Source organism: Geospiza fortis, unplaced genomic scaffold, assembly GCF_000277835.1.
Source record: "Geospiza fortis unplaced genomic scaffold, GeoFor_1.0 scaffold88, whole genome shotgun sequence".
Lineage (NCBI taxonomy): Eukaryota > Metazoa > Chordata > Aves > Passeriformes > Thraupidae > Geospiza > Geospiza fortis.
The window spans coordinates 731,694-752,005 of NW_005054434.1; the positions used below are offsets into that span (position 1 = coordinate 731,694).

General features: G+C 50.5%; 1 protein-coding gene across 1 annotated transcript in view; it reads left to right on the top strand.

Annotated features, from left to right (window-relative positions):
- Positions 1 to 20,312, top strand: part of ITPKB (inositol-trisphosphate 3-kinase B) — a 62,800-nt gene that overhangs the window by 28,809 nt on the left and 13,679 nt on the right.

Here is a 20,312-nt window from a genome sequence, read left to right on the forward strand (position 1 = left end):
GGTGGGTTAGTTTGTACTGCTTTTTTATAGTAATGGTAGAGCTGAATCAATCTAGGGGTAGGCTTTTTACCTACTGCTTATGTTTTGGAAAAATGTCACTTGCATGAAACATGAGTCTCAGACTGGAGCTGTTGGGGCCTCTGCCTTTCCTGTTCTTCTTCTCTGTGTGTGTTGAAAGGAACCTAATTTAATATGGTTGCCCTGCAGTTTAGAAATGTGGTTATGCTAAATGGCTGTCTGCTAGATTTCTCTTGTGAGGTTTCCTCTAGATCCCATAGAAATTGCAGATGTTCGTGCTCAACATTGCAAAGATAAGCTTGAAGTTCAAATGAAGCTTTGCATCAAAGTGGAAGGATGAAGCCAAATCTTTTCATTTCCTTGTCAGAGCTTTGTGTTTGACAGAACATGGATATGCAATTCATCACCACCTGGCTTTTCATGCAGCTGTAGCAAAAATGCATGTTCTCATATCTCCCTGTTTGCCATACACAGCTGGGGAAGGTGTATCCCAGGACAAGAAAACAAAGGTGTTTTCAGACTCAGGCGTTCAAAACATGTGCTTTAGGTGGTAGCAGTCCTGGGATGTGGAAGATGTGGGCTCACTTTCTTCTGTGGTAGCATTTTTGTTCTTAGGAAGCCCCTTGTAAGTGAATCAGGACCAGTGACCTCATTTTCAGTAAATTACAAGGCGAGGTTATTGCTGATTTCTCTGTAGAGATGTCTGATTAAGCCACAGAATAAATAATAGGAACAAATATTTCAGAAGGACCTTTCCCTCGGGGTTTATTCCCACTGAGTCAGTCCCTGTTACATCAACAAGCAGTGCCACTTCAGCGAGTGCAGGAATCAACAGGGCTGAGCGGAAATCGCAGCACGTCGAGCTGATTCCTCCTTCCCCCTCAGCTGGGTCATCACCATGGCTTTCAGTTTCCACCCTGCCCCAGTATGAATGTGGTCAGGAAGCACAGCCTGGCCTTGAGTTCAGAAAGTGGTGATGGATCGTGGTGGTCCAACCCAGTCCCATGCCAAGAAACTCATCATTGGTCTGTCCTGCAAAACATTTGGCTCCACATCATCTTCTTGAAGGTGAGCGCTGGGGTGAGCCCTGTGCTCCAGGAACTGTCCTGTTGCTGTGGGACTGTCTGTCCCACTGCAACCCCATGTTCTGGGCACCAGTGCCAGGGCCCCTGCTCCTGCCCTCCTCCTGCCTCTCAGCCTCACTGCTGCAACTGAGCTTCTGCTCAGCCCCAGCCAGGCACATCCTGCTGCTCCTGGAAAGCCGCTCTCATCCACAGGGAGAGGGGCCACTGCCCTTCTAGTGATACTCTGCTGGTCTGGCAGCACTCCAGCGTGGCACCTCTGTGTCTCTGAGCATGAGCTGGGAGTGCTTGGCATGAAGGAGCAGTTGGATAGCCCTGCTCTGTGTTGATCCATCTTTCCCGGCCACTGAGAGCAAGCACTGACCCACTGAGTGACCTGCTCCATTCACAGCTGCCAAAATCAGCTGGAGGGAGCAGAACACAGCAGGGCAAAGTACCTGGGCTGAGGATCCTGCCCATCCACTGGGAATGGGCTGCAAGCTGAGAGCACAGCACAACTGGAAGCTGTCACCCCCGTTGTGCAGGCCTGACAGCTCATTTCCGTAGGGAGCAAGCCACTGAGTGGGAATGCTGGAATTGGCTGTCACTGGCTCCCACCAGGCAGCCATGGCATATTGCAACACGAGGTGGGGGATTCCAACTGAGGCAACAGCCCCCAGATTCCTGGGAAATGGGGTTACTAACAATTTTCCAGCCAAACACCTCCGTGTCTGTGCTTTTACTGGGAACAACCCAGGGACAGCTTCTTGCCTGCAGATGGGCAGCCCCAGTGTAGGGGCTGGGAATGTCCAGCTGAGCAGCAAAAGGATCACAAGGTGTTGGATCCTGTCTGTTGTCAGCAGCCCATGCTGAAGGCACCTTTGGAGGCAGCAGCAGGGATTCAGCTTTAAGAGAAGCTGAGCCACCACACATCTGCTCACCTGGCCCGCTTGCCTTGCATTTTGCCCACCAGTCAGTTTGAGGTTGCTAGGACAATGTCCTCCGTCAGAAAACATCCAGAAAAGCTCACCAAAGAAGGAAGAGAGGTAAGAGGAGGGGAACAAGGGGGGGATGCAGTAAAATGGCATCAATGGAAATGATTTTTCAGCAAGAAAAATGCAGGCTTGGGACAACTCCAATTCCTCAGACTGTCAACACTGCCCTTGAGCCTCCTAGCCTGCCTTCCTCCCTGGGAAGGGGAAAGGGCACAGTGTGCATCTGCTATCTTCTGCAAGGGCTTCAGATGAAATTCCCAGTGTTTTGGAGTTTGTGAACCTCTGTGCAGGGTGAGGGAGTCCAGGGGAAGCACAATAGCCACAGGGGTGGCCTGGCTCGGGTTCAGGGGTAGCAGGTTTTCTGACTGATAGGTGCTGGGCTCAGAACTGCCTCTAAAAGTTGCAGGAAAATATTTTCAACTCATAACACTTTTTTTTTTCCTGTTTTCCCTAAGCTCACATTCTTTTTCTCTGGTGTTTTGGCTGACAGTTGAATGGATTTATTGCTCTAATAGCAGAAAATGACCATCAGCAAATCCCTGTGTTTTTGCTGCCCCTAAGGCAAACTGCTCATAGTTTCTCCATACTCCAGAGCACAGATATTTTGCAGGGTAGTTTTCCAGCCTCTGTCCCCAGGCTGGCTGGGGCAGCCAGGCTCCTCCAGCAGCAGAATTCCTGTACCTCCATTTCAGTGTCCTGCCAAGGGTGCCTTTTGTGCCCTGGAACAACACATGACAGCAATTCAGGGGGAGGCTTTGGGAGCTGTGGGGAGTTAGGGGGAGAGCCAGGACACAGAGCTGGCTCTGACAGTCTCAGTGACAGTGTGTCCTCCCTGACACATGGTGTGAGGCAGGGGAATCCACTCTGGCCAAGGGTCAGATTTGGCCTTCGTGCGGAAGGACAGGATGTTTCTGCTGCAATTCCACACATTGGTGGAAGGGCATTTCCAGGGCAGAGCTTTGTCCTGTATCAGGTTTTGTACATCCATACCCTGCCAGCAGCTCGAGCCATTTTCGATACACATGCTGGATGCAGCTGCACTCATGTGACTTCCTGGGCTAAACTTTGTTATGGGGGGGAAAAGCAAAGTCTTTGTTTATCCGTCTCAATGGAAAAGTTCAGTCCTGGCCTGTCTTGCCAAGGAAGGAAGGAGTGTGCCAAAGTGATAGTACAGCAAATTCTGGCTGCTGGTGGGCCAGGGATGGAGCTGGCTGCCAGGCACAGCATCAGCATCCCACGCTGGCTGTGTAGGGCTGCCCTGGGACATGGGGCTCCAGGAGCATCTGGCTCTTCCTTGGCTCTCTCCATGGCAAGAGATGGCCACAGTGAGGGGCTGGTCAAGTTTCTTTTGTCTGTCCAGCAGAAAATGAGGAGGGGGAGAAGCAAGCACTGTGTATGTGGGATGGGAATGGGTCAGGAAGGAAAATATCTTTGGCCACATATGCCCAGATGATGCAGCATCGTGCATGGTGCACGGGTTTGAAGTGCCATCTTAATTAGAGTAATCACAGCTCTGGTATCAACTCAATCTCTGTGTACAGCTCTCAGCTTTCTCAAAGCATGCAGCTACCCAAGGGGCAAAGCTCCAGCCCTGAGTTCAGGCTTTATATTCCATTTCTTTCTGTCCTCCTTGCCCTGACTCAGGTGTTAGTGGCTCAGCTGACATGGGATGCTCAGCTGACATGAAGTGCTTGGATGTCATGGCTGCTCTCTCACAGGGCTGAAAGGCACTAGTTGCCCCCCTATGCCTTTCATTTGCATGGGTTGAAATTATCCCAAGGTTAAATTACAGCCAGGCAATGCTCATGGGTGCTTTAAAAAGTTGCAGGCTTTAAAAGTTGGCTCCGGAAAGTTGCTCAAACAAGGCTCTGTAAAGGGAAACTCACCCAGGGTGAATTTACCACATGCCTTCGATTCAGGAGCTGCTCTCCTGTGCCCAGCTAGGGCAGGGTGGTTCCCCCAAATCACAGCCTTCCCATTGTGGCCCAGAGCAGCACAGGAGTGGCCAAGGGCCCCATGGAACAGGATCTCCAGTGCACAAAGGGCAGGCTTGTCTGAAGAGAGGGTGGGTTTTTTCATAGTTTCCAGTGGGACTGGGAGGCTCAACAAGACTGGGACTGACTCACAAACTCCAGCTCTTGAGACCAGACTCTTGGAGTGGGTAATTTTTTATGTTGTCCCCTTTCTCATCCAAGGAAGCAGCGGTGCTGTGGGGTGAAGGATGGTGCCCCACATGAGCATTACCCATCCCCCTGCACCTGAAACTTTCCACTGAAACCAAGAGCCCTCACAGTGAGCTCTGCTGCCAGTCCCAGATCCCAGCACTCACTGCTGTGCAGCTGAAACACAGCTGCAGCTCCCCTCCTGATTTTGTCCAGATCCTCAGTTCTGTGAGTGTTTCTGCTCCTTTCCTTTGGAGCTGCTTAAACTCAAATTAACTACTACTTAATGGGACCTGCATCTTCCAAAAGAGTCTCTGTTAGTTGCTTGCCACGGCTAAAACTTTCCAAATGCCTTCAATGATCCTTTTTTTAACTACCTCTCTATACAGAAAACAAAAATCTTCTCTTCTACCCTCCTCTCATCTAGCCACTCTCTGGGATGTGCCAGTCACTGACTTGAGAATACTTTGTTCTTGTCTGGCACATCAGTGGGTGTCACAAATAGTCACCTCATCAACACGTTTTTTGTTAATATCTCAAACACCCTCTGGTTATTAAAAATACTATAAATACCTTAGCTCATTAACAAGACACTGTTTCCAGCATATAAACTTTTCCATGACAGAACCACTAACTGTAATGCCCTAAAAAGCTCACAGCTGTTTATAATCTAAGTAAAATGGGACACCTTCCCTCTACTTGTGCTGGGGACTACATAACAGGGACAGACCTGTGCTGCTGCTTCCACAGGCAAGTCTTAGCCAAGATTAAATACTTTTATTTATGGATTTTTTTTTATTCTTCTTCTGCATCCACAGTACTGCTGCTTGGACAGCAGCACTGACAGATTTAGGTCTTGTGAGATTTTTACATCTAGCCTCATGAGCTGGAGCATGGGTGTTGGGGGTCCCTGCCTTGCCCTCATGCAGGGGTGAGCAGGCTGAGGCAGGGGGCCCAGGCAGTCACTCCCTGGGTGCACCAGCTTTGCATAGACAATTACATTTGTGATGAGGAATGGAGAGGATTTGGCCACAACATTTGCATAGCTCCTGTGCAGAGCTGTGAAAGTGCTGGCACGGGGTCGATGCAGAACCCCAGGGTGGCAATCCTGCCCTTGGCCCAGGGCCCATGTGCAGGAAGAGTGCTGGCAGCAGTTTCCTTGGGCATTTCACAGATGCCAGCTCAGGAGAAATGGATCCTTCTCCCTGGTGGTGTCCTGGGACATGTCCCTAGGTAGCTGTGCCACCCTAGGCCTCAGCACCAGTGTACACTGGTGAGGAGGTGTGAGCCTCCCCCAGTGACAAGTGGGACTCAAATGTCTTGTGGTGGCCATGGTTTGAAACACTTTGTCTGCTCTCAGAGGGAGCACATGAAACATTTTCAGTAGTTCCTGAAGTGCTAGCATTGCAAATGCCACTTTTTCATCAGTAGCTTCCTGACTTGTTTTTCATGCAGGGAGTCTTGGTGCTGTGCAGGTGAAGGAACAGTGAATCCAAATTGGTTTTATGCAAAAAATGCAAATACTGCTTTTATTAGTAGATTGCCATGTGCCAAGGATAGTACATTTGCAAAGCAGTACAGCTCATTTTCTGCAAATCTCTCTCCTCATTCCATGTAAGGCCAGGGATCCTGTAATGCCAGTTACACCCCTGAGAGGCCCTGGCAGGTACAGGCTGTTGCACAGAGTTGTCACTTAGCAGTAAAAAATAAGGTTTTGTTCTCCACAGGCCAAACAGTGGCTCCAAACAGTGGAGCCAAGCAGTGGAGCTCAGTAAGGTCACCAAAAAGCAGCAAGCTCCAAAAGGTAACTTCTGATTTTGAGTTGATCATGGTACCCTTTGTTCCGAGACTGTGAAGGTCTCAGTGCTTCTCTGTAGAGAGCTGGACTTGTTTTTCATCTAGAAAATCTACAAGGGAGATATGGGGAATTTCTAGTGATCACCCTGTAGGTGAGACTGCCTGTCTGTAGCTTCCTTCTGTCCCTAATCAACAACAGGAGCAGTTCAAGAGCTTGGAAACACACAGGGCATTTTCCCTTCTTTTTTTTTTCCTTTGGACAGGGGATGTTTCCCATGCCAAGATTCAGTACCACTGAACTAATACTTTAGTTTTACACATTTCTGCTTATTCCTGACTCCACAGGTGGGATTGCCACACTGTGAGCCAGCACACTGCTGAGAGAGGTGGATTTGTGAGGCAGCTGCAGCCTCCCAGTACTTGCACAGTGCCCCAGAGTGGTTGGGGGAACTAACCCTGCAGGGCAGGAGATCCCTGCAAGGAATGCAGAGATTGCTCCTTCTGCCCACACCAGAGAAGGACAAAGAGATTTGTGAGCACAGGCGAATAACTGAACCAAAGAGGAATGAGGGACCCTTAAATGCTGATCCTGAATTGTCATGATGAAATTACACCATAACAGTTAGCTGAACTTCCAGCAAGTGTACTCCATCCCCCAAAACGTTTGAGTTGTACTTGAAATAGGTATGCCCAAAAATGGCTTGATGTTCACCATTTGCCTATCTCTGAGGCTCTGAGGTGGTTAAAAACTGCATAAGTTGTGTTTGGTGGCATTTAATACCTCACAAGCCTGGCCTGCAGCTTGCAGCTGCGTGGGAGGTAGATAAGCTTTGACCAGAGATGCTGCACAGCTCTGGCTTTGTGCAGAAGCTGGGCAGCCTGCTGCCCTGAACTGCTGATTAAAGGACCATCCCTGTGGTTGTTGGCACCCAGCAGTGGGAAAGGAGGGTTAAAATCAGTCCATGAACTAAGAGGAACATCTGGAGAGACCTGGCCCTGAGAGCCACCAAAGCATGGAGCTGAGAGAGACCATGTGTACGGCAAGAGCTGCTCTTGTGGCTGGGTAGGCTGTGCTGCTGCTCCCCATCCGTGCTGCAAGGCAGAGCCCCTTCCCAAGCATGAGCAGGGCTGGCTCAGCCCCCTTAAATCACTTTGGGGATGGTGGCACAGCAGTGAAAGGGGCATCCCTGTGGGTGGGACCCAGTGAAGGTGCTGGTACAGCCACGCTGCCCTGGTCCCAGCACGCCCAGGAGTGAGGACTGTGTCAGCCCATCCTTCCCCTGTACTCCACAAGGAAAGCCACCAGGAATTTTTGGTTCTCCACCCACACCCCACTCTGCTTGGAGCCTTGACTTCTCTATACCCACACTCTGAGAGGTGTAGTGCTAGGTGTGCCCTTTTTTCAAGCCAGCTCTGAAAACGTGCACTCATTTGTTCCGAACAGGGCAGCTTTTGGCCACATTGCGCTCTCCTCCTTTTAAGCGCGCTGTAAGTAGCACAGGGCTTGCCCTGCAGAGCCCTGCCACCTCGCTGGTCTCTCAGTGCCTCACTCAGGAAAGTGGCTCACTCACTACCTCCTGCTCTGCAAGCTTCAACACCGTGTAATGGAAAAATGTAGAAGTGGGGCCCGGCTGTGCGTCAGCGGCTGCCGTGGCAACCTCCGCCTGCGCCGCGCTCGGCAATAGGCGCGCAGGGCTGTCCATCTCCAGCGGGGATGAAATGCAGCATCAGGCATCCCCCCCTCCCTTACGAGGCAGGAGGAGGAAATACCAGGGTTTGCTGGTGTCACTGGAGCTTGCCCGGTGCTAACAAAGCGCTGATTTACGAGCGCCGCGAAGAATTCCATCGTGCTTCAAAGCAGGACAGAGGCATCTGGCACTCGGCCACCGCCTTTGCATCAGTACAGGAAAAACGCTGAATTTCTTCAAAGCTGCCACAGCGTTTCCTATTTTTAGGTTAACAATGCCTGTTTTGCTGTACAGCATCAAATGTCAACAAAGAATGAAGATCTATTTATGTTGCTTTATTGTAAAGCTGAAGCAACAGGAAGCCATGAGCCATCTGGGTGCCTTCTGAGCCCTCCAAAAAACCCATCCTGAGTCAGTAGTAAAGCACTGGGTCACTGCCATGCCAGTGGGTTTGCTTCTGATGGGGGAGAAATGATGGGAGTTTTGGGGGCTGCCTCCCTGTCCTTGGACCCTTCAGGGTACTGTGCACAGGAGAGAAACCAAATGCCCAGCTCTAGATTGTGCTTGCATTCAGAGACACTTTGTTCCTTGCTCTCCCCTTTTTTTTTTGTTCAAACTCTCCCTTCTGAGGCTGCATCTCAGCACCAGTGTGCACCTTGGTGTTGGTGCCTGCATTTCACAGTCAAAAGGCTCACTGGGGAAGGGACAATGTCAAGGGCTCTCCTGAGGATGAGAGGAGTCAGGAAGAGCAGCAGTTTTCCGGTGTTCTACAACACTGTTGGACAAAGCCAGTTTTGACAAAAGTTTCTGTCCTTCAGGACTGTAATGCAGGAGCTGTGGTGGCTGGCTTACTAAAAGCAATCCCAAAGGAAGTGCTGCTCTGACACTGTCTTTCTGAGTTGGAGAATGGAGGACACCCAAGCTGGATGTGTGGCTTAGTTCCTAAGATAGTCCTTGCTGCTGGAAAACACCTGGAGCATGAGTGGTGTGTTAGAACACTGAATTTACTGTGAGGGCAGGTGCCAAGTGCCTGTACACGAAGCAGATCTCAGCTCCAGAGGATGCTTGGCACCTTGGCTTGCTGGAGCAGCTCATCGAGCTGTCACTGAGCGAGAGGAAGTGGCAGCTCCTGCCCTCTCTCCTCCTGCATGCAAACACTCGCCTGGGTGTCTGCAGCAGCCACTGAGCTGTGGGGTGAAGTCCTGGTCACTCGCTGCTCACACCCCCAGCCTCCTCCACCAGCTGCTTCTTTGGGAAGGAACCTCCTTTTTCTCCTTTTATTTTGATTTGGAAAAATAAAAATAGAAAAAAGCCTGTCGGAGACAGAGTGACTAAGTGCTTCATGTGCTGCTGAAGTAAATGAACAGCAAAATGTCTGAGGGGAGAAGATGACTAAGTTCTTTTTCCTCCTATTCTGCTTCCTTCACCTTCTAAGAGAAGCTAAACATAGTTGCCTGCAGCAGGAGGAGTTCAGCAGTCGGCTGCTACCCACAGATGCAGCCTCAGAGATCGTGGGCTTGTGCCTTGATGGAAAACCCAGTTGTTCAGAAGACTGGGCGTCTTCCCTATGTTCATTTCTCTTCTCCCTTGCTCTTCCCTCAAGCTAAAATATATTTAGAAACTCTAGGACACAATGAGCTAAACTCTGCCTGTGCTACACCCATGTTTATAATGTGTTCATTGTATTGCCTCTGTTCATTGTATTGCAAGTGCCCTCACTATTTTAGGGCTGGAGATAACTACCCTTCATCTTTGTCTCCTTTTTTGGACCAGAAAATTCACTAGAATTCTCTTCAACCATAACATGCTGTTCTAAGAAAGACTGTCTGAGTTTTAATATGAAACCCATGATCTCTACCTCTTTAAAGGATGTCACACTGTGTCATTCCACCCGCCTTAAAATAGCCTCTTTCAAGAGAAATATTTAGTTTAGAAACAATTTCACTTTTTTTGTCCCAAAAAAAAAGCAATAAGATCTCTGGATCTGCCTTTACAAACCTGAATTGCCTGGGTGATCCTTGGGTGATGCTGTTTGTGGTCAGTGTGTTGTCAGCATTGCTGTAGAACTTAGACCCTCTCTTCCCACATCCGGGACTCCCACGCAGGGCACTCACCAACTCTGCTATTACCCTGACTGAGCAGTGTTTCCCCCCAAAACCTCAGCGTGTCCCCGTTTGTGCCTGGGCCAGCAGCAGCCCCCAGGGCTTTCCTGGGGTCCTGAGTGAGCTGACTTGGCAGGGATGGGGTGTTTTTCCCCAGCATCCTCTCCCTCCTGCACACCCAGGGATTCACAGCCATTGCAGAGGTGATTTTCTGCTATTAATGCTCAAAAGAAGGTTCCATTTTCCTGTTTCAGATGAGCATTTCCCTTTTGAGTTAGAGAAACCTTTTCCTCCCCAGCACCCTGTGTAAGGCTGCGAACGTGCACTAAAGCAGCAAATTTCTTTGCTGGCCCCTGCAGTCCTCTTCCCACCAAAACTCGGTGTTCCCCCAGCTGACACCTCTGCAGCATGACATGTACCAGCTCTGAGGAGATTGAGGCCAGTCACACAGGAGTGATAAGCTTTTCCTCAATTTCTTAGAAGTTAACAGCTGAAATCCTCTTTTTTCTTCCCCCGCCCCACCCCTGCGTGTCAGCGCACGGTTGGGTTGGAAGATCCAGCGCTGCGTGCCGCACCAGGATGTAGGGTTGGGTAACCCTCTGTGTGTCTGAGGATCCCATTCCCTTCCCTAAGGGCTCAGGGGAGTGCCAGGGTGCAGCAGGGCTCGCCAGCTCTGCTCACAAGCCTCAGAGGCAGCGTGGAGGGAGCGGTGGAGGATGAAACCTCCTTGCCTGCTGCCGTGACAGCTTTGTCCCCCAGCGCCGTGCCGGCCTTCCCCTGGCACAGCGCTGCCCAGCCGGACCCTCGGATGCCCTCCCAGCAGGCAGGCGTGCCAGGACGTGGGCTTTGGGAGCAGAGGTAGGTACCTGGCCCTGCAGGAGTGGAGCTGTGGAGCTGCAGCTGACATTTTTCCATGACTCATAACTAAAATGGTGAAGGGGTGCGTGTAAGGCTCTGACTCCGAAAATGAAGCTGAGGATAAAATTACTGGTGGTTGTGTGTGAGCTCTGCTCACTGCCAGCCCTTCTGCTGCAGTGGGCTGGGGGGCAGCTGAGGTGCGCTGTTAATAAGAATTCCTCCCTCCATCCTGGTCTCCAGGGTCCCACATGGCTGCTCACAGCCGGTGCCCTGGCTCTGCCGAGCCGGTGCCACCCTGTGTCCCCGCCAGGCTGGGTGAGCCTGCTCCTGGGTGTGGCAGTGAGGAGCTCCCTGCCTGGCAGAGATGAGTGCAGCTGGGGCTGGATCTGTGTGCATAGGGAATGGGGTAATCTAGCTGAAGTACATGTGGATAGAGTCGCTGTCTCAGCCCGACTCTGCTGTGTGGGGAATTGGGAATGAGCAGCTGATGAGATGGTCCATGTTTGAAGCCCTGTAATTAGCTTGGTCTTGCCATGCTCCTGGGAGCCTCTGGCTCCAGCAGAGCCTGTGGTTGATGTGTGCAGTGAGGAAGGAGTTCCCACAAGCAGCTGCTCCTAAAGTGCGTGGTTTCTGCTTCCCATATCCATCAGGGCAGTGTGGCTGGAAAGCTGGTGGAGGAGAAGTCTCAGGGCACCCACAAGGTGGGCTCAGAAGCAAAGTTCACCATGGTGAACGAGCTTGTGTCTCTCTCATTCTGAGGGAGAGAAGTCTCGTGTATGCCCACAAGCCCTGGCTCCAGGAGTAATGCAGAGCTGAAAAGCTGAGCTGAGCTGCCCTTACCTGCAGCACGCAGGGAGACTGCTCTGTGGGTGCTCAGTGCCTGTAACAAATCTCGCTTTGCCTTCAGGTTTAGGCCACTTTTTTAATAGCTCTTAGAGCTCTTTAGAGACCAAACCCTCTGAGATGCTGTGCTGAGTCTCCTGGGAAGATGCTTTGGGCACTGTGTGGGGCATACACAGCAGGTCTGCAGCTGTGAGGAGGGTGCTGGGTGGCGTGTGCCTGTGGCTTCCTGGCTGCTGGCAATGCCTCTCTCTGGGCAAAGAGGTTTCCCAAAGCTGTCGTGTTTCTACTGTGCTCCTTCTGTAAGGATCTGAGACCAAGGAGGCTCAGACTGCGCTCCCATTCCTGGAGGAGCTTCTGCTGGTTGCTGATTATGTTTAGGAGCTGCCTAGGAGAAGGGGACCATGCCATGGTGATGGGTTGGGAATGCTGGGGAGCCATGGCCGAGGCAGGCTGGTGCTCCCAGCAGCTCCTGTGCAAGCAGAAACTCCTCCAGCCACTTAGCAGAGGATTCATGGTCCCAGCTCCAAAGCAGGAGAAACAATAAAACTCCTAAATAGTACTTTAAATCACCAAAGTGCTATCCAAACATGAGGGACTCCAAACACAAATGAAAGTGCTAAACTGATTTAAAGGGGAATTAAAAGGTCACGCCTGTTGAACATTTAGCTTTAGAGTTTAGTCATGTTTGTGAAACTTATAACTGCTCTTCTAAATCACCTTTTTACACTTCCTATACCCAGTAAATGTGAGCATGTTCAGCACTAATGACTAATTTTAAAAATTCTCTATTCTAAACAAATTTCCGCAGCCAAAGCTTGGTCCTTTCTTTTCTTCCCTTCCAGCTCTGCCTTCCCACTTCACAGAAGGCACTCCAAAAGTATCTGAATATTTCCCTTGGAAGTGCTCATGGGAGAGATGCATTTCTCATGCACACGCTCCACAAAGTAAAGTGCAGTTATGTGAAACAGCAGAAGAGCAGGGATCTAACTCCATGAGTGGACAGGGCCAGGGAGCAACAAAATGAAACGTTTTCTGTGTCCAAAACCAGTGTGAACCAGTCTGGGGGTTTCAGCAACAGCAAAACTCAAGTGTACAAGCCAGACCTTTCTCACCCAGCTTCTCCTGCAGATTGCTTCATTGGCATGGCATGACTTGGCTTGGCTAACCTTGCTTGTTTATCACCAGTGCTTGTGGGCATTCTGCTGCCAGGGTGTTGCATGCACAGCATCCGTATCAATGCCCTCTGTGCTGTGCCAGAGGAAATGCTTCACATGGCCACAGCAGCACTGGGAGTCAGTGGCAGCCCTGTCTGGCCCGTGTCCACCCTGCTAGGTAGTGCCAGAACGAAAGGATGAGTGATGTGATATCTTCACACCATTGCGTGTGCGTGCTCTGAGCCTTGTGCAGGGAGGAGATCCCTGTCCATCCCCCTTCTCTGGGGACATGAGCTTTGGGCATTTCAGTCATTCTTGGAGCTGATAGAAAGAAATCAGTCTCAAAAAAACCCCAGGTATTAAGAAAAAGTGTTGCTTTGTTCCAGTCATTGAGGTTACTCCTGTGTTTGGTGTCTCTGACCCAAGCAGCTAGAAGCAGTTTGGGATTCACAGTGGCAGGGTTGGGAAGGCTGCAGGGATCCTTCCCTGCCGGCAGCATGAGAGTGAGAAGTGCTAGAGCCAGCACAGGCACAGGAGCCCATGTCCCCAGTGTGTGCTGTGCTGCTGCAGGAGCTGAGGAGCTGAAACGATGTTTGGAACCAGAAAGATGGTGGTGAATACCCTGGAACTGGGAAAGGGATCAAACACAAGTCTCCAGATGGAAACAGAGCAGTTTCCATCAAAGCTGATGACAAGTTCCCTGATAGAGGGGTGCAGGGTCAGATCTCTGGGCAGCACATCCCGTTTCTCAGCTGGACGCCTGATCTGGCTGCTTGCAGCTCTGTGCACCAATGAGCTGCACTGCTCTGGGGCTCTTCTCACAAATCACTTCACCAAGGCCCACTTTTGGCTACCAGCAAGGATTTTTATAGTCTGCTGACTTTTAAAGGCTAGCTGCTTTCTGGGGAAGAAGCACTGTACAGCTTAAGTAGCAGTCCACCAAATTTGATTAGCTGTTTCTGAATCACTCACCTTTTCCAAGCTGAAAATTGCTTAACAAATCTTACTGGTGTGTACATAATGAGTAACAAATACATTTGCAGAGATCTGGAGCAGTTCCCACTCAGGAAAGCAGGCTGAACGTATCTGATGCTGGCAATTAATAATTCCACTGGCTTTATGGGAGGGTCAGTTGTGGCTGATCTGCATTAGGAGGTGTTCAGCTTTGCTTCAGTAAAGGCTCTCCACCAGAAGAAATGCCTCATGGAGACAACAGTAGCTCTGAGGCTCCAATGCAGGCTTTGCCTTCGCTCTCACTTAGGCTTTTTTGTCTTCTTCCCTTCTTTGCCAAACTGGCCAGAGAGGTCTAACAGCACTGTCCTCTCTGTAGCCATTTCCCCTGAGTGCGGTGCTGACGTGGCTCCTGCTCCACTCTGCTCACACTTTGGGGTGGTGAGGAGGTTCCAAATGTCCTTCCAGGCGGTGGGGGACGGCTGTGCTGCCGGCTCCCAGCCACCCTGCTTCCTTCCATTGTCAGCAGGGAGGTCAGGCTGGAGGGCTGCTGCTCACTCGTCTGCCTCTGCTCTTTCTGATTCTCCTTGCCTTCATCACAAGCAGGAAGAGGGAGCCTGCAACAAGCTCCTGTGTTTTTCCAATACACTGGAATATTTTTTTCCATGATCTGAGCAGATGTTCCTGGCTTTCACGCGTTTTTTACTGAGGCTCCTCTATCACACATGCTGATCTCTGCAGACAGCAGAGAAGCAGTAGCTTTATCTCTATGACCCTCTACCCCAGATCTTTGGTCTTGGTGGGACAACTCCCTGATCCCACTGGAGAAAAGGGCATTCCTCACAAAACCAGAGGGGAGGGGTTTCTCTCTTGTGAAAGGCAAAACCCTTCCTGGCTAAAACAAGACCGTTCTGAAAAACAAAATGGTTGAAGTAAAAGAGTGCATGTGTTAGGATTTTTTCTCACTCCAAATGAGATGGAGACCTGGGAGAGTAGCAGAAGCTGCTACACCTCAACAGAAGTAACTACACCCCAACAGGAGCATCTATACCACAGTCATCAAAATAATTTATCTAATAAGGGTTTACACTAGAATTTCTAGGCAACCAGAAATGCCTGTCAGTCATCACACTGTATTTCCTTGTATTAACTTCAGTGAAGCCTGATATTGGGCTTCACTTTATATTTGCTCAGTGGTATCTGTGGGATGTGGAACTGGCATTGCTTTTGCCAGGTTTTGGGGAGCTGCTGAAACTTTTGTATTATGCCTTTTGTGACTAAATTAAGAAATGCCCACTGATCCAAAGCCCCTCTCCTCCATTGCTAGCTGCTCCTCTGGCCAAAACAAGGCTATTTATGTGCTGTGCAGTACAGAAGCATCAGCAAGGATGAGAAGGATTTGTGTAGGAGGAAGACAATTCAGAATATGGGCTGTCATTGCTTCCAGCATCAGGGTAAGTGGTCACAGCCTGAAGGACAGAGGCAGCCAGGGGCTGAGAGATGGCAAAGCCAAGCAGAACCCCAGCCCTGCACCATCACATGCCAGGTTTTTCACTGTGTATGGTGCATTTTGGTCACCCCCAGGCAGGACACAGCAGGAGGAGGAGGCATTCATTCCGTGGTACCTGCCAGCTCTGCCCTGCGCGCCCAGCGTCCAGCACAATGAACAAAGCTGGCCTCCCCACCAAGGCTGCAGTGACAAGGTTTTTCCCAGTCAAGGGAAACAATCATCACTAGGGAAACCTTAACTACTTTCTAAAGAGCAAAAGAAAACACATTCATTCTTTTAAACATGGAAAACTAAATGGCCTCTTTTTCCTTGGCTGGATGTGCATGGCCATGGAGCGGGCTGGCACGGAGGGAACTCTGAAGGCAAAAGTTCCCTCCACTCATTTAGTTATTAAAGAGGAGGGCTCTGTGGAGCAAAGTTTGCCCTTCTCAGCCCTTGCTGCCTTGGTTTTTTTAAATCAGAAAGGCTCTGGGCCAGTCGACCCTCCTGCTTGTGAATGAAACATCTTGGAGCCTGCAACAGCACAGCTTCATGTCCTGCCCTAGAAAAGCTGGAATTGAAGCACCCAGGAGCAGCCCTTTCTCCAAAGGGAAGGGAAAGCCAGGGTGTCACTTATGCAAGTCCCTGGGCTGCAGCAATTCCAGTGAAGCCTGGGGAAGCAGTGGGCATTGGTGACACTACTGTCTCCTCGTAGTGTTCCTCCACCTCTTCTGATCCTAGGATATTTCATGATTTCCCTGGGAGAAAGGAGCTGAAGTTTTTTTCACAATTGGGAAAATCATTAATTTAATGCTGCTCCCACTCTTTTCCATCCCCTGGCCCAGCTGTGTAATCTTGCCTCTAACCATGTTAATAAAAAGCACTAAAATACAGGTTCAGCTTCTACTATTTCCAGGAACATTTGGTCCCATAAAACCATAGGAAAGCATAATTTCAGCAAATTAAATCAGTTACTGCCTATCTCTCTGGCTGAATGCATGGAAAGGGAAGAGCACCCTGCTGGCTCCATGCATGGGGAATAACACCAGTCAAATTCCACCAGTGTCCATGCTGGGAAAGGGAGGCAACAGGCAGTCTGAGAAAGGCACATCTCCTTTGAGCAGACATTAAAGGAATAAATATGCAGCAGAGAAAATGTACAGAGAGCACTGAGCTCATCAGTCACTTTTTGTTTAATCTAATTAAACACGATATATCCTCTGACCTTCTGCACTGGCACTAAATTCTCCTGTGTTGTTCTTTCCATATGAACCTCTATTGACAGATGGGGAAAGCCTAGAGTTTGCTTTAAGCTTCAGATAACTAAAGTTAAACATACAGCCGATAAAATTGTTTTGCCAGCACTCCTCTCCCCCTGACCAATTGTGGGTGCTCACTGGGAGGGATTAACTCCTCTGGCCTGTATCCCACTCCTGGCTTGGGATACTGCTCTGTGCAGTAAGCAAAAGCTGTAAGAGGGCAGAGGCAGAAGCAGAGTGCTGCAGAAACCCTGAGATGTTCTTTTTTAGAGTTGGTTCTGCACTTGCTGAGCGTCTTTTCCATGTGGCAGACTGTTAGGGAAAACGGTGCCATTCCTTGCTAAATGTATTTCCAGAGTCACTAAATAATTTACTTAACAGCTAATCAGTTGGCATTTGCTGATGCTGAACCAGGTTTTAAATAAAAAGTGTCGAATTGCATCAGACACCTCGTGCATATTCCCTGCTTATACAGGCTCCATGCTCTTGCTGCCTGTGCAGAAGTGCAGTCAGTCCACACAGCTTCCTGAGTTTTCTGGGAGGGAAAGGACTGGGTTTGGGGGAAGAGCTGGGAGCCAGGGTGCCACATCAGGTGCAGGCTTTGATCATGCAAAAGGCTTGGAAATGTGCTGCCCTTTTGAAATGACCACCTGCAGGTTCACCTCCTTGCAGGCAAATGAGAAGAGCACGGATCTGCCCTTCGGCTGCATCACTTGGTAATGCCACCTTTCAGTGTGGTGAAAAATCCTTTGAGTCCAGGGAGTTACCACACCTCCATGCACCTACAGCTGTGCCTGTGCTCCTGGATGTGTGAGCAAACAACTCCTTGAAATATAAACCAAAAGTTACAGACTACTGCAGAGCCCAGAGACAGCAACCTTATGGTTCCCCACAGGCTGACACAGTGTTAAAGAAGATTTCTTTACTGTAAATAGCCTTAATACTCAATTTGTCTATTAATAGCACCAGGCAGGGCAGGAGGCAGTGGAGGGGCTGATTGCTGCATGTGGCTGTGGAGTGAGACTGGAGTGGTGTGAGCCTTGTGGCTCTGGTTTTCCATGGCTGGCTGCAGAGCCTGGCATGAGAGGTTGGCATGGCCGGGATCCCAAACCCCTGGGCTTTGAGATCTCTGATTGCACATCAGTGTCTGAATAAACAGAGACCTCTTGCCAGGGTGAAGGACCCTGCAGATGGTTAAAAGCCACTTCCCATCTCTCTTGGGGCTCAAGGGAAAGTACAAAGGTTGACTTTCTGGAGCAAGACTCTACCTAGGGAGAATTTTGCTATCTTCAGGCAAAGGGAGTGGCAGGATCCCTGGGGGCATTGGCCATTCATTGTTGCTCCTCTGGGATCCCCTCTGCTGCCTGTACCAGAGATCAGATGGGGGTTGTGCAGCTGCTGGTTTAGTAGGGGAGCTGTGCCTTGCAAAACTCAGCCTTTTGAGCACTGCCACAACACAGCAACATTCTTTTGGTGAAGAAGACTTCTCCTTATTACATTGGGAGGGGGCTCAGGTGTTAAACAAAAATCCAGCGGCTCCTGAAGGAATCAGAGGGACAACAGTCCCTCTTCTCCCCTGTTAGTGTCCAGTGGTTACCCCTGTGAGAAGCAGGGATAAAGGGGCTCTGTGAATCAGAATTGTGGGTCACCCCTGCAGCAGTGACTACTGACCTTGCAGTCGATTTCCAGCAGGTTGGGAGTGGCTTGAAATGGATGAAGCTTGCCTCAAGCTTCACCATAAAAGAAGTCATTACACATGTCCTTAAAACTTGGGTTGGAAATACCTGACTAAAGGTGTGCCTGAAACTGGGTGAGGCCTGAGTGAAAACATTTCCCTCTGGCATAGAGGGGGTGAGGATGTGCTACCTGTTCCTCGGGTGGCTGTGCTGAGTGACTGGCTCTCTGACCTGTTCAGATCAGCAGAAGGGTTGATTTGTTGAGTTTTGTGTCTCCAGGGGACTCAGGGTCATTATCCTACCCTGGGAGCAGTGCTGGAATGGACAGGATCACTCCTGGGAAAGCCCTGGCAGGGGGAAGCCAGGGTGGCTTGCCCTGCTTTAGGGACTGTTTGCCTCCACTCTGCCTGTACCTTGAAGTACCTCAAGGTTTTAACTATAAAGCTCTGACCACCATGAACCAAAATCTTGGCTTGGGAAGGCACATTGCCTTGGCATGTTTCCTGGGACCGAGTGACTTACGATGCTGTGCTGCAAATGAGGGGAGGACTCCTTCTTTTAGAGGAGGTGGATCACACTCCTTTAGAGTCCAAACTCCCCCAGAGACTTTCTCTTCCCCCTTTTTTGATGACATCAGCCAGGACTTGATGTTACTATTTTAAAAACAAAAGGAGGGGACACCCCCCCGCTTCCCCTTCGCTCTCTGCCAGAAGGAGAACAAAGAACAGCTAAAACACACAAGTTCTGGCACTCTGTGTGGAAATAAAAACCTTCATCCTCATGTCAGGTAGGGAACTGCCTGACCCCCCTGCCAAAGCAAGCAAGCCCTCGGCGTGGAGGAGCCCTGGAGAAGGGGATGCCCGGTGTCACCCCGTGCTTGGGCAGCTCCTGCCAAACTCCTGCAATGCTGTCCCAGTGCCAGGCTGTGCCGGGACGCTCCCGGCCACGGGCAGCCTTCCAGGGAAGGGCTGCCCTGCTCCTCACAGCCTGCAAAGTGGGGAAAGACCTCGATTGTTCCCCTCTCCCACTCCTGTGCTGCCCACCACCCTGCATCTCCCTGCTCCCCAGCAGACTGGCGCACGGGATAACCCTGGTGTAATTTCCACGCTTTAGACACGAACACCTCTGTCTGGCTTCTTGCTGCTCGCCATTTAAACATGTCAGCAGTTCCCAGCACGGATTCCTGTGCTGTGAGTTCACCCCCAGCAAGCATCCAAACTGCAAGTTGGGGCTGCTGGCTCTTCCCTGCCTGTCTGTGAAGCATTACTGGAACAGGGGCCAGTTCTCCAAACACGAGGAAGAGATTACTTGGGCTTTCTGGAAGGCTCCCTCCCATGCCTTCACAGCGGAGCAAATGAGGATAATTTATCTGCTGGCTTCCAGCTGAACCCAGGAGCTTGGAGCAGCCAAGGACTACACTGTTTGTCCCAGCTCCTGCAACAAGGCATTTTTCCATTGTTGCCCTTGTATATCGTTCTCATAATTTGTTTGTGCCGTCACCTTCTGGGGCCAAGATAAGAGGTCATCCCCTGCTTTTTACTGATGGTGTGTTCCCTAGAACAATCCAGGGAAAAACTCGCAGGAAGGAGACATTGAGGGAGGCTGTGTGCCGTCCAGTGCAGCCTTCGTTAGAGTCATGTAAATAGTTTTGAGCAATCTATCTGGTGAGAAACACAACGTGTCAGCAGGGATTTGTTCTCTGAACTGTAGTTAGGGATGGGCCAGAGCAGGCGGATCAGCACACGTGGGCTGCCAGCTTAATGGACACAGCAGCTGCCTTTCAGGGGGAACAAAAGCCAGGCAGGGAGCCTCTGTGTGCCTGTGCTCTTGTTCCCCTCAGGACCTGCAGCTCGGTTTTGTGGCTGGATGGCAGTCCTGGGTTGCCTTCCCTCCCCATCTGCTGCAATCTAATGCAGTGCCCAGGGATGGGTTAATGTCCCTGTGGTGCCCAGGGATGGGGTAATGTCCCTGTGGTGCCAATTAATGGGTTAATGTCCCTGCAGTGCCCAGGGATGGGTTAATGTCCCTGCTGCTCCCACGGAGGGATGCAGGGAGCAGCAGGGACAGGCAGTGTGGATGGCTGGGCGCTCTGCAGCAGCAGCAGCAGCCAACTGGAACAACGCTGTAACACCATCCACTTCAGTGAAGTTACTCGTGATTTTTGAATGTGGAGTTGAGGCCCAGTGGCTTGGCACAGCACAATGGGAAAAGAGCAGATTTTCTGTTTGCTTCCATCCTGCCCTGGCTGTGGTGCCTCTT